The sequence below is a fragment of the Diadema setosum genome, chromosome 9 (assembly GCF_964275005.1).
Source record: "Diadema setosum chromosome 9, eeDiaSeto1, whole genome shotgun sequence".
Lineage (NCBI taxonomy): Eukaryota > Metazoa > Echinodermata > Echinoidea > Diadematoida > Diadematidae > Diadema > Diadema setosum.
In genome coordinates, this window is record NC_092693.1 from 20,753,495 (window position 1) to 20,769,335 (window position 15,841).

At 37.6% G+C, this 15,841-nt stretch overlaps 1 pseudogene; it reads left to right on the plus strand.

The window, feature by feature from the left end:
- The first annotated feature begins 8,002 nt into the window (after positions 1–8,002).
- LOC140233219 (aquaporin-4 pseudogene) lies at positions 8,003–8,569 on the plus strand (annotated as a pseudogene).
- Positions 8,570–15,841: the final 7,272 nt, after the last annotated feature.

Here is a 15,841-nt window from a genome sequence, read left to right on the forward strand (position 1 = left end):
ATTAACCAAAAACGTTCAGTCTCAGAACTTACCCGAACGGGGTCAGGCTAGACTCGGACTCGGGGATAAGTCGGCCTCGCTTTGCTTGACGGCGGGATGAGTTGTATTGGTTGTCCCTCTGGATTGTACAGCGTTGTACTATGCATATTGGAGCGGCCTGTATAAACTACATTGTAGCGTTCTGGCTACTCGCAGTTTGAAGTTTGAAGTTTGAAGTTTGATTTATTACTCAACGACCCTCATGGGGTATGGGAGTACAATGTCAATTGAAAATACACAAAATAGAAAAATTTCAAATAAGAATTAACATATATACATGTATAATACAAATATATACAAGATATCAACATACTTTTCAAATATAATTTGCATAAAAGTATGTTATAAATAATATACTATACAAATGTAAATCTATCACATGAATTACGAACGATGCAGGCACTGCCTGATGCAAATAATCATGCAAAGGGTATATAAAATAAACTAAATCAAACGAAATAATAAAGTGCAGTAACTAACTAAAAGAGGACATTATTACCTTACAAAATGGTCCGAGTTGTTACAACGCGCGCATCAAAAACCTCTTTGGCGCGCATGCAAAATTAGTGTGCGCCTCTCAAGCACCTCTAAAAACAATCAAAGACGCTTGATAAACAACAACAAAAACTTCAAAGACCGCGCGTCTCAGCAACTGAGGTGATGTGCGTATTTAGGCTTGAGGACCGCGCGCTGTCCATTTGTTTTGTGCAGGATTAGCACGCACTTTCCTGTCTGCTCATCAAGGCCTCGTTTGGTACCCGCAGTATTATAGAGTACTGATGAACATGGCGATCACGAACTGTGTGTAAATTGTCTGAAATAGGGTCGAGTTTTCCCTGAGACCGAGTTAGTCTGGAGCCTTCTGGAATAAAAGTCGGTCTACCGACTTTTATTATTTTTCTCAAAATACTCCAAAACGACTCATCATTCCGGCAAACCGCGTCAGCCAGGTAAGTTTCTTTGTAGACTCTTTCGATATATTGCAAGCAAATATGAAATGGTGCCAGACGGGTTCTGAGGCCCTTACCAGAACTTTGTTTTCACTTTAAGTTAATAAAAGTCGATTCAGCTCTGATTCAGCTATCTTTATGAGGCATATGGTATCATAGCTCGGGGAAACACTCAGTCAATCTATATTGAGAAACTGTTATCAGCTTACGTCTTAAAAAAACCCCAAAAAACCAAAACAAAACAAAACAAAACAAAACAAAACAAAAAACTTCGTATAATTTGCAGTGTATCTTGGAGATCTGATACTGACGCTTTATTATCCGAAGATTTTATAAAGGTAATAACATCTCAATCATGATCTTCTCGGTCAATTTAAGTATATGTAATGATGGTAATGATTTATAAACTCTCACCTTCACTGGCAAAACGGTCCGATGATAAAAGATCCATTACTATTTCCAATTTGGAAGCGTCTACCCCATAAAAATCCTATGCTAAGAAATTACAAAATTTACAAAAAAAAATATGTAGGCCTATGCAGAAATTAAAACCACGAAGTTGAATCAGGGGCGACTGCCATCACTGTCTCCTCTATACTGCCATCACGAAAATGTATTCTGTGAATTTCAAGTATCTCCCTTCGTGTTAAAGATTTGGTTTGGTTTATTTCTGCATTTTCTTTCTCCAAATACAATAACAAATGAAAACAAAGTGATACAGAGTATGCAAAAAAAAAAGGAGATTTTAAATACAAATCAATGCAAGAAATGTCAACTTTATAACAACATTAGTGTGTAATATACAGACGTATGAATCAAATCAACATAATAATGAGGCATACTGTATTTATGAACAAAGGAAAAATCAATACAGGGGACCGTCATCATAATCAGAGATTGACGTGGATGAGGCCCTATCTATGTAATACGAATATAAGATATCAAACATCAGCATATGAATATTCCCTATATGTTTACGTGTAAAATCTGAGCGCGTTTAACCTATTGGCATGAGGGTTAATTTTGCTTATTCCTTTCGTTGATTGAAACATTTCATACACGTCGCGCACTGATAGTATTTCACTCTTGGCGTCATGTTCAATAACATAGTGTATATCATTATGATGTTTAGAGAGTTTGGTTTCATTTTGTTTGGCGGATAAGTGTCCTGTGGCACAGGGATGTTCGTCTTCTCTCGGTCTGTTATTGGATACATGATAAAGTATCCTTCTTCCCGTTTCTATTCATGCGACGAGATTAGATTGCCAAGTCGAATTCAAATTGATGTTAATCAAAAGACATGGGCAATTAAAATGATATTTATAGGTTCTATCGGGATTGTCAATGCGTTTACTTCATGCCGTAGCACAAAAATCACTCTTCATTGCTGAGAGATACAGTGTGATGCCTTGCGTTACATGATGCCACCTATCATTTCTCAGTCAGTAAATAGAGTGATCAATTATTTCCTTCACATTTTTATCATCGCATGTAACAGTTAAAGGGGAAATCTAGTCCAAGTATAAGTTGTCTGATAAGAAAGAGCAAAATATTTCAAGTTCAACGGTAAAATTTTGATCGAAATCGGGTGAAAAATAAGGAAATTATGAAGCCTCACAACTTGCCATGTAATTTGTTCATAACATTTTGAAATTTCCATTTTTTCATTCAAACACAATTATGCCTGAGGCTCCAATTGAAATCCTGATATATCTAACTGATCACTATTCTGAAGCTATTCAACCAGAAATAACATCAAGTTTCAGATGTCATTGAATTTTCGTCATTTTTTTTTTTTTGTACACAATCAATGGAAAATTGTGAGGTTATGACATGGTTAGCTCACTCATTTGCATATTCATATCCACTGTACAAGAACTGTTTTGCAGAAATTAGCAAAACTTCAAAATGTCATAACTTCCTTAATTTTCATCCGATTTCAGTCAATTTTTTTCACCGTTGAACTTTTTTATCAGACTGACTTTTATTTGGACTGGATTTCCCCTTTAAGGCAGCAGTAAAGAGAATGATAAAAGTAATTAATTTGTATCAAATTGATTGTGGATTCTTTCTCGGGATGTTCTTGTTCGTCTTGTTGAAGTTCACATTCTTATAATACTTATAATAAAAAAAAAATCTACATTTTGATGTGACACCCGTGTGTGTTAATGTAAAACCACAAAATGAGCACTGGAACTTTAACACTATAGTCGTTGTTTCATATTCAACTTCTGACTTTTTGCAGTGTACCATTGATGACACATGCTATCATAGCAACTTGTGTGTGTAATGTGAAATGGAGCCGGTGAAATCCTTCCTTTAGCAGATGCAAACCATCATCATCCTGAAATCAGATTAAGTAATCATTATCATAAAGTACTTGATAGTGGCTTAGTGTCAGCACCAAAGGGAAAATATGATTCGCCTATACCACAATCAATTCACAATCAATTCAATTCAAACAATTCAATTCAAACAATTCAAACAATTCAAACAATTCAAACAATTCAAACAATTCAAACAATTCAAATCGAAGTGCAAAATGAAATTATTTCTGATCCTTAATGTGATTTAAGTTACTGTAGTATACCTTGCACTATTATGTCTGTTAATGTGTTTAGAAACAAACAGTAGGTCTGTAAATAGGAAGTGAATTTAAATGGTTGACCATTGATCCATGTCTGGTTCATTCAGGTATAACGTTCAGTAAAGGGCATTTTAATGGCTAAAAATGCAGGAATTTCCATTTTGTTTTTCGTCTGGTGTGAAGATAAAATATCTCCAAATCAATATGATCAGTCTGTGCGAAATGGGCTAATATTACTATATTACATGAGAAAATATTGACAGACTATAAACAAATCATGATGAATAAAACTGATGTACATCCACAGTAAATATTCATAAGAATTGGGAAATTCGGGTGATTTTCGTTATTCCGAAGGTTCGTTATTTCTGAACACACGAAGTCCGTATATACCTACAGATGTTTGTTAATCCGAAAATGAAAATGATTCGTTATTTCAAAGGTTCTTCAATCCAGAAAGAAGTATAGGTTCATCATTTCGAAGGTTCGTTGATCCGAAAATGAAAGGCAGGTGCTTATTAACGAGCCTTCGGAATTATGAACCTTCTTCTTCTTCTGGTTAAGTCTGCCTCCTTCAACAGGCTGAAGATTCTTGCAGACCGTGTTATTTACATTATAATATAGTTTATTTACAGATATTGAATTGAACTGAATTGAATTGAATTGAATTTATTCGTTTCATTTCCATTTTACATTGCATTGTTATTTACATTTTGACACATAATAATGAGAGTAAAATGTCAGCATGAATTGACAGAATATAGGGTACTTATACAAACGGAAATAAGGTGACCCAACTAAAAGCATAGCTTGTAAAATTTGTAGGTCACCATGACGAGTAATATTCATAATTATGTACAGAGTAATTGAGAATATAACTATTATAATATACAGACTCCTGAAACATGGTATTTACATAACTTGCACATGTACATAATTTATTTACATCTTATTCAAACATGAATGAGAAAGAGAGGGAGAGCAGGAGAGAACGAGTTAGATAGAGGAAATAAAGTGAGAACCGAAGGGGGAGAGGGGGGAAGAAAAAGAAAGAAAGAAAGAGAAAAAATAAACAGTGGAATTAAAATGAATAGGATTTCCACATGAATTATACCATGTAAAAGTTGATATAAGATTACCTTACATTGTAAAAGTGTCCAGATATCTGGTATAGGATTATAAAGGCTTGAAACATCGTAACATATTTACTCAGAAGACTTAGTTTTAATTTGTATTTGAATGTTTTGAGGCTTGTGGTTTGTTGAAGAGAATAGCCTAAATAATTCCAATATTCCAATATTCCAATATTGTAAATATTGTAAATAAACCTTTGTGGATTATAATTCGGAATATGATTTAACTGTCGGACTAACGAAACATAACTGCAAAATTTAACGCAATCAAATCTCTTTTCTCCTCGTGGCTCCTTAGAAATATCGCATTTTTGTAGGCCTATGAGGCATGGATATCACGTGTGAAACAAAGTGACTACTTAGTATATATAAGCATAGTTTTGCGGGGAGTTCCCTTTAACTGGGGGGGGGGGGGCAATGACAATGACAATGACAATGAAAATGACAAATGTTTTTTTTTTCCCCATGTCACTCAAATATAGAGTATTGGGGAAATTAATCATGGCACAGAGTAATAACACGAAAACGAAGAAAAATACAATTTATAACTACTATTTTTACATTATTTACAAATCAACAGCAAAGCACAGTAGATAATATACATTTAACATAATTGGCGAATTATATCAAATAATTATACGCGTATAATTATATGCTCTTATACGCACCAATATGCTAATTTATATGACGCAAAACCGGTATTCTGTAATTTCCCCAGGCTAGACTCGGACTCGGGGATAATTCGGCCTCGCTTTGCTTGACGGCGGGATTCTTTGAGCATTGCGCGTTCAACGCGTGTACGCGAACCAACGCGCACAGTACCACAAACCAATTGCCACAAACACATGACCAAAGAGTATAGAAAGCTAGCTTCTATACTCTTTGCACATGACCGACATGGTATGCCAGCCTCGATAACACATTGCTAATACATGTTTGGGTATCTGGATCTGTACCCGGTAGTCTCCGTGCTCGAGGCCGGCCCGCCGTCGCAATCGCTAGACGATCGATCGAGTCTAGTGTAGGCTACATCATCGCAGTGATTGATGCTGCCGATATTGAGATCGTGCACGTTAAAGTTAGACCTTTGTTATTCCAAAGAACTCTCATTTTGTACATTTGGCTGTCAATCTGGTCAAAATACGCGCAGGTAGAAATATAAAGGACTCGGACATCCCCATGTCTGTAACCAGATAATTTCATGCGGAGTTAATGTTATCGCTTGCCCTCCACCTGTCCTTTGAACTTCTCAGTGCAGAGCATTCCGGCAAAGGGGGCGTTTCCATCTCGCTGATAGGACGGTACGCAGCGGTTGAAGAACCCCATATCGTCTGCTAAAGTGGTTATGGATCAATGATGCCCTTACCATACCTCTTCCAAGGTTTGTAGCAGGTGTAAGATATCCGTAGATTACGTAGCAGTGGCAATGTACAGGCCTATAACTAACGTAGTTGTACTCCTCGCTGGCCAACAAGCAATTGTTTTTAGGCGCACTTACTCCAGCCTGATCATGAATTGCCAGTTTCAGTCTTTATTCCTGACAAGAACGTCATAAGTGTTTTGCACTGACTCTTATTTTTCCACGAGTGATTTCAGGATTTTGAACAAAGCAGAGTTTCCGAATAACGCAACATCTGGTAACCTCCGTGCGACGAGTAAGTTACATAGTACGCTCGTTATAATGCTCATTACTTTATTTAACATCCGATTGTTTGCAAAAGTCCACACATTTGGCAGTACCGTCGAATTAGATTAATTTTGACTAGCTTATACAGTTTCAGATTCCAATGCAACTCATGCAAGATCTGAAATTCATTATCTGTCGAGACACGCATAAAGCTATTAAAAAAAAACAACTATTATAGCATTTCAAATTTGAAGTCACTATTTCACTTTTCAGGTCTACTTCATACATTGAAATAAATGCAATTTAATGTTTTGTCTTTTTTTTTTCTTACTTGCATGTTACTTGTAATCACGTTATAAAGTGATCTGATGTTGATACTTTGAATTGAATGAAAGTTTCCTTTGTGATGTCCTGTACTCAATTATGATCATATGACTAATATACAATAATTTTCCATCAACGTATAATATTGATTGTATGCATTCACCATGCCCGATTTAAACTCTGCTGGGAAGAGGAGGTCTAGATCTATACCATGTAATCTTTACTCACTAATAAATGTATGAAATGTGGATTGATTCTCTATCAAACCTCTCCTGGATACCTCTAAGCAATCCTGATAACTGCACTAGAGATGACTATTCTCAGAGAGACCTGTGTGTTTGTATTGGGGGGGGGGGGGGAGAGGACAAAATATACTTCACATACCGGGTTTGGTCCTATCAGGGAGGTGCGTCTTCCCACCCGTCCCTGCGTGGTCCGAAAATGTCCGCATTGCCGCCAGCAGGCCTCCATTATAACTGTTGGTATATACAACCTAGCTCTATATAACTTGTTATTATCAGATCATGATATTCTATAGAACCCAGTGATCATATTAATCAGATTACATTAATAATATTCTGCTATCTATTTCATATTTTTCCCACAAATTCAATACATACTCTACAAACTATGTAATGGAAAAGTGCTACTGATGCTACCTTACTGCTTCGGTGATGATAGATTATTAAAATCACATTACAATTTCTGTTCCATCTTTGTCCTATAAGTATAACTAAAGAAAATTTTATCCCTTTTCAATATCAATCAAGTATTGAGAAAATCAACGTTCGTCACGCCTAAACTATTATCGTTTTGCACCTGCAATTCAATAGCAGGCAGGAATGAATAAAACAAACAAATGAATGCATTTGTTGATCCAAGCCCATATAAGCGTGAATGCAGTGGTTTTCGTTGTTTATAGAGAACATAAAAGAGAAATATAAAAAAGATAGGGGAAAATCCGCCAGAGGACTCGACTAAAGGGGGGGGGGGGGGGTGGGTGGGGAGGAGAAACATTTCCACCTCATTTCCGCTGGCGTGCCAATCTTGCATCGTTTAGAAACTTCGTACAAAACCAGATTCGCACTCTCCATGCAACTAAAACTTTTTGTCTCAATGCGTGGAAAGTGGGCGTGTTGAAAGGAGAAACAATAATCATAGGTAATAAGGAAAATGTTTCTGTGTATATAACAACATAGACCAGATCTAAAATTGCATTTTCTAGAATGACGATCCAGGCCTTCACTTCTTTCGACTAAACTGTTCCAGGTTTCTGATTGGACTTTTCACGTGAAAGATCCGTATCTAACTTTTAAAAAAGCCAACTATTTCTAGACAGAACATGGCGGGAGGAAGAATATCGGTGGGAGACGAACTGCGCTCCGTCATCTTCTGGCAGGCCGTCCTGGCCGAGTTTGTCGGGATGTTTTTCTTCATCTATATCGGCGTCTCGTCCATATCGGCTTGGGACGGGCCCTACATCCCAAGCCAGGTCCAGATCTCGCTGGCCTTTGGTCTTGGACTGGCCACGTTCGTGCACGTCACGGCTCACATCAGCGGTGGGCACCTTAATCCAGCGGTGTCGTTGGCCTTCCTAGCCATGCACAAGATCTCGCCCATACGGTGTCTGGCCTACACGCTAGCCCAGATCGTAGGCGCCATCATCGCGGCCGGCATGGTCAAGGCCGTGACGCCGGCAGCCGTTGCCGGTGGCATCGGCGCTACCACACCTGGTACGGACGTGGCTGATTGGCAGGCGTTTCTAATGGAAGTCTTCCTGACGGCACAATTGGTTATCGTCATCTTCGCCACTGTAGACAGTCGACGAAAGAGTCCCGGAGGTTCGGGCCCTCTGGCCATAGGCATCTCCGTCGCAGTGGCACACCTTGCCGCGGTGAGTATACCTTAAGGTGATTACGTCATCAAAATAATCACTAATATCCTATACGGTTTATATCAAAAAGAGTTTTGACAAGTCTCAGGCGCATTAGAACGTTGTGTATACTTTCATATCCAAAATGAATTTCATTTAAATTTTGTCTTCTTTCATAGTATAATATGGTCTTTAAGCAACCGATCGGAATACACATTGTCTGTAGCCAATTTCTTTGTGTTGTACCCCTTTAAGTTCATTGATTTGTTCACCTTTCCACTCATCAGTCATATCTTCCTATATCCTAAAAGCGTCTTTTTTTTTCTTTTCTTTTTATACACCCGCCAAACGAAGTTTGAAGGGGGTATATAGGAATCAGCGGACGTTCGGGCGGTCGGGCGGTCGGGCGGGCGGTCGGGCGGTCGGTCGGGCGGTCGGTCCGTTGCAATTCTTGCGTCGCGAACTACTTCCTCAGTTTTCAACCGATTCCCATAAAACTTGGCACAGATGTGTGCCTTGGGTTGTAGATGTGCAAGACGTATTTTTTGACAGTACCCAAAAGTACGTTGCCATGGTAACGGCATATTATGGGCAAAAATGGGTACAAATCTTGCGTCGCGAACTCCTCCCACAGTTTTTGATCAATTTTTATGAAATTAGGTACAGATGTTCATCTGAATATGTTAATGTGCAAGGCACATATTTCCGCAGTGGCAAAAAGTGCGTTGCCATGGTAACGGCATGTTATTGGTAAAATATAGGGCAAAATGCTTCATGGCAAAACTGCTTCATCAGTGTTCTTCCAATTCTCATGGAATTCATATTGAATGTTTGTCTTAGGATATAGGTCAGCATGACACATTTCTTGACAGTGACAAAAAGTATGTTGCCATGGTAACAGCTCACATATTATGAGCCAAAATGATGGAAAATTTTGTGTTGCAAACTACTTCCTCAGTTTTTGCCCAATTTCCATGAAACTTGGTACAGATGTGTGCCTTTGGTTGTAGATGTGCAAGACGCATTTTTCGACAGTACCCGAAAGTACGTTGCCATGGTAACGGCATATTAATGGCAGAAGATCAAGGAAAGATCTTGCGGATTTAACTACTTCCTCAGTTTTTTGACCAAAGCTTATGAAATGATGTTTTGACCAAAGCTTATGAAATGTTGTTTGGCGGGGGTATAACCAGTCGCTGTAGCGACATTTCTAGTTTTTTAAACAGAGGCTGTCTTTCAAGCAAGGTTATATGATATCTTTTTAAACTTCGGTCAAAAATGGCATTGTTAGCCAAAACTTCATGTGAGCATGTCTTGTGATAACCTATTTTGTTTGGAAGGGTAGAAATGAATGGACAATATATTACATAATAATTATATATATTATTCCATGAAAGTAATCAGTGATGTAAGCCTAGTGGCGGAATTAAGGTCAGATGTCAACGTCAAAGTTCACTGTATACTTTTCGCCGTCAAAGGTCACTGTACTTGATTGGTTTAAGACGTCATTCTATAGATCACATTAAACCTTGGCAAGGAATATCCACGAGTGAAATTATCATTTTGTTCCGAAAATAAAAATGAGTCAAGAGTTAATTGTCTGAAAGTGTCAGCGGTCGTGGCCAATGATCTTCTGACATGTCTGATCCGGCTTATGCAATTTTCTGCGTAACCATTAATATGACTCTTTATCTAGCTGTAAGTCCAGTGATTTCTATTTTGTTGTTTTATGAAGGGAACGGGAAAATATCTCCTTTGTTGCTAATGTGTAGAGAGAGGTGAAGTTTAATCCTATAGGTCATACGCAGTGCAAATCTTGTCAAAGGCAATGAGATTCATCATGATGCAATGAAGTGTCGTGTTCTCATATAAAAATGGCAGTTATTATTATGATACAGTGATTGCTTGAGAAGTGGAAGCATTACTTGCGATTAAGTTTACGTATACATAACATTTTACTGCAAGATATAATTATAACATAATTAATATGTAAATATAATTTAATGGGCATATTACATGTTAATGGGCATACTCACATGTCTCTTGAATCTCATCTCTTCCAACATTGTCGCAATAAAGAGCATATCAATTAGAATGGGGCTTTCTAGAAAGTCAAGGAATGACAAACAAACGAGGATATTAAACATTCAAGGCGAGCTCTTGATTGCACGTGTAAAGAGAAAGAAATCAATCTGTTTTCCACAGACTTAATCGTGGTTTGTCGCCTGTAGACTTTATAAGTCTTCCATTTCCATTTAACTGATGGAGAAGACCAATTTGGGAAGCTCTGACCATACTGAGGATGAATTAAAGACCTCAGGGCCCCGTCTTATAAAGACTTGCGTGATCGATTTGGATCGATCACAAGTCTTTATAAGACGGGGCCCTGAACTATAATGATTGCATTGCAAGAGATATATGTATTGGGCATGAATAAAATCAGCTGACATGCAAACACTGATAATGGACAGACATATTCTGACAAGGCATCATGGGTACTCGACCTCTGATGCGTCCGTTAAAAATAGAATAAGTATGAACGCTTCTGCAGCATTCGCACTACATACACCACGAAAATTCAACTTATAAGATCAATGAAGGAAAGTTAATGTTTATGTTATACTATGTGCAGTCTACATGTTACGGAACGTCTATCTCACAAAGACCATACACGCATTGATGCGTTTATGAGCCCATAAACTATGACGTTATGGCATGTTGCAATGAATACAAATATGACATTATTTACAGATTTTTTTTTTTGCAACGTGTATAAAGTATACATGAGTGTTTGAACCGTGTGCTCACGAACACTGTATATAAATAAGACACAAACATTTTCACAAAAAGTGGGACACAAATTAATAATGTCAAATTTCAACATTTCACTTTCAGTCAAACCGCCCCTTATACTGACCACTCTCACTTTTTGTTCTATTTTGTTCTTTTTAAAACAGGAAGAAAACATAACAATTCACGTGCTAAACATTTGATTGGAGACTTTTGATGATAGGAGTGGCTTAACAGTCATTCATCTATTTTCAATTTTATCTCAATCAAATTTCAACATTGAACACTTTCAGTCAAACCGCCCCTATAATGACCACTCTCACTTTTTGTTCTATTTTGTTCTTTTTAAAAGTAATGCAAATGGAAGAAAAGATAATATGACAATTCACGTGCTAAACATTTGATTGGAGACTTTTGCTGATAGGAGTGGTTTAACAGTTCATTCACCTATTTTCAATTCTTCAGTGACAATGGCAGACGTTCAAGTATAACCGTACAAACATTGAAATCAATTTGTCATTTTTTCTTTCCCATTTTGTATTTATGTCAGATTAGTAAGTTGCAGTCTATGATACCGTTATACAAATTAAAACAAAACAAAACAAAACAAAACAAAAACAAAACAAAACACGCCATGCAAATTAGAACAAAACGTAACACGCCATCTTGGAAAATTGTGCAATGAGTTCGAGCCATTTTGACAGACTCCTCAGATCCGGGCCTCAGATTTTCGTAAAATATTTGACCAAGGAGGTATACGTCCTCAAACTACTTGACTGTACTCTTACGAAATTGACGAACAGAGACAATAATATTCGGAGTTGATTTATGACGTTCCGTAAGACAACGCTTCGGAGCAAAGATGTGGGTATGATAGAGCAATCCATGAAACGTAATATACAGTATATTAATTACGTACATTATCTGATTTACACAGAGAACGCCAAAGTTCATCCCAAAATAAACGGTTCTTTTATGACTGATTTATACCACATGCCGGCTTTCATGGTCATAAAACACAAAACACAATTTTGCAGTGAACAAAAATCAGTGACAATCATTGTTGCTGTCGCAACGTTTTCTAAAAAATCTCAATACTGCATATCAGCGGTAATGGACATAATGGTTAGACTGACATATTATTTGAGATAATAACAAAGGAGGATGACCAAATGTATGTTCTATTTGTTTTATCATTTATACATTTCCGAGAAGGACAACAAGGGGGAGACACTGACATGTACAAGGGTTTTGATCACTTTCGCATTCAGCAGAACGAACCATGAATCCTAACGATAATACAAATCTGACTTACTCAGAGAACGCCAAAGTTCATCCAAATATAAACTGAGATTTTATTTATGGCTTATCTTTACCACATGCAGACCGTCCGAAGTTATAAACACATTTATACAGCACTTTTGGAGTGAACGAAAAGTGGTTGCACATCAGTGCTTGCTGTTATTTAGCGTTTCCTACAAAATTTCCTATATTTATGGCAGCGAAAGTGCATGAGTAAATAAAATACTTCAAGTCATCTCATATTGTATTTGATATATTGTTTGAGATACATACAAACAAACAAACAAACGACGTTGGCAGGGGTGTGTTCTATTTGTGTTGTGCTCATTTTCCAAGAATAGCGACGTGGGGAAATGTAAACGTCCACGACAGTTTTGATCAATTTCGCATATGAATGTTTATACATACCAGTCCAGTGTACATCAAGGTTTCAAAGAAGGGGGGGGGGGGGGGGAGAGAAATGGACGAAGCAAAAAGATGAACTTTCTTTTGAGCATGGTGGGATCTGTTGGTTCGTAAATTTGGACATGTTTACATTGTTTCTCATTTCTAAGAGCAGTAATTTTCCGAATGCTGTCAAAGTCAAAACAGGAGGAATTATGGGAAGAAGAACACTGACAAACACTGAAATCCATGCTGAAACAAAAACACGTTAATATTGTGGAGAGAAAGCCGTGAAACATACAAGAAGACAAAGCAGATAGGGCCTATATACCAAGTTACGAAAAAATGCAATTAACGAACACTTATCGTTTATAATCAATGTATCATAGTGTTACACACTAACATATACAAGCACGCACCTTCTCACACGCATGGTCACAAACAAAATGCAAACGAGTGAAACTTAAACATGATGGATTAAGTACACCATCGAGATAATGTATCATCATGAGTAAAACTTATCAGAAAAAAGGAAGATAAAAAGGGAAAACGGCAAGGCAAGACAGACAAGGTGTTTACCTGAGATTTCCTGAGTGTTGGAAGAAATTGGAGTATTATTAATTTGGTAAAGGGACAACAGTGACCAATTATGACTATACCTAGATAGACCCTATGGACCCTGACAAGATGAGACTGTAAACTTTCATTTCAGACTAATCTGTTCAGACCAGATCACTCAGATTATGCATAGTGATGATAATTGCAAAACTGTGTGGCGCACTTATCAGAGCAATTACCCCCCCCCCCCCCGGACAATAATACCCCCGGCTAAATACTGGTTAGTGATAGGGTTAGAGTAAAAATTAGAATTAGGATTAGGATCTGGGTTAGAGTTTGGGTTGGGGCTGGGATTAGGTTCAGGATTAGGATTAGGGCTATATAGGGTCAGGGGAAGGGTCTAGGGTAATTGTCCAGGGGGCAATTGCCCGTACTTATGATGAATATGCTCAACTGTGCGTAGCGGTTATGATGTATGATGGAAATTTGTATATGACTATGGGGAAAGGAGAGAAATTAAGTCTTAACTTATTTACAGACATTCAGTAGACGTCTAAAACAATAATCGCCCCATAAAAACGCGTTACAGCAAACAAAATGATAGAAAACCTTCATAGAGCAGGTTGGTTTTAGAAGGTTTTTAAAGTTGTCAATCGATGACGCGTGATGCATGTCTACATGACCATGTGTGAGGGTAGGAGACTATGAATCCCAATGTTTGGGTGCAACACTAACAAAAGCACGGTGTCCTAAAGTAAGTTTTGTCTCCCGTTCAGGACGAGTCCCGATAATACTCGGTCAAGTGTCTATGGGAAATGCGTGTTGTAGCAAGACAAGATGAAGGCTGAGGAACATGATGTTAGGGGAGCTACGAAGCTTATAAGACTAAAAGGACTGATATGGTGTCAGGATTAACTGAGCTGGATGGAGACCAAGCCATGAAGTGACTCACACTCATGTATATACCTGTATGATGACAAAAAAAAAAAAAAGAGTTTAAATCCTATTCTCTGACGTACTGGAAGCCATGTAGCGCACATCAAAGTGTTTAGGGCGTGACGTCATGCGAGAATTTGGGGGAGTTGCAAATGAGTTTGGCACTTGCATTTTGTACGTGTTGCAATTTACGTAATATTACAAAATCTTAATCAAGTTTCGCCATACAATAGTTGTTTACAGCTGTAGTCTATTTTTCTTGTTACAAAGGTGTACACCAGTGCATGGATGCGTGTTTCAGTGGTGTAATTATACGAATGTGACAAAGATTAGGATGATTTAGAAGGCTGCTTTGCAGGTTTTGGATATAATCATGGTTCTCCGTGCTCAGCTGAGAGTCAAACATCTGACACTCAGGTTTGATTGTTTGATAGCTTGTTGTTGTTGTTGTTGTTGTTGTTGTTGTTGTTGTTGTTGATGATGTTGTTGTTGTTTTGCTATGTCCAGCGGATTGCTCGACTACAAGCTTCCAACAATGTGATTATTGACAAGAGTTTATAGGTTCAGTTTTCCTGCTGTTCGTTAAAAGAAGTTTACCAAATGAATTGACAAACTCAATGTTCTTTGCACTTGGTTATCCTGCAAAGTATGAGAAAGTCACTTTTTGTCATGTTTAACAAGAATTGTGTCACATCAAAAAGTTTCCTTTAATTTGTATAGTGATGCTGAATATTTATTCCTTTAAAATTGACCGTGCTGCAGCAACCAAGTTGCTCGACCGGCAGAACATAATAATCATCGAGAGTAATTATAGTTGAAGGGATTGTATAGTATTGGTTGAGATGAAGATTCAGCTATTAACTTTTTTTTTTTTTTGCGAGATACTTGAAAACCACTTATCCAATGTTAAAGAACATACAGAAATATTCTAAGACACACTCAATATTTATTTGATGAAAATGGGTTTTGAAATTTCTGAGATATCCAAGGTCAAAGTGAAACAAAGCAATCCTAACTAAAGGTGAGTCCCACTTTTTATTGAGATCGCTTTGTTTTTGCTATCTCAGTCAGTTAAGAACCAAATTTCATCAAATAAACTTAGAATTAAATGTTCTTTAACATTTCGTAAGTGGTTTCCAGGTATATCTCGCAAAATGTTAAAAGCTAAATCCTCGTTTCGACCAATACTATACCATCCCTTCAACAACGGGGATCTGTTGCTATAGGTCTGCTGTATCTGTAATTGCTGCTGCATAACACAGGTGCGTAGATATGTTTTGAGAGGTTGGTTAGCTTTACGTCGAGACCATGCCTTTGCTTGGCGGTTGCTCTGGTTAC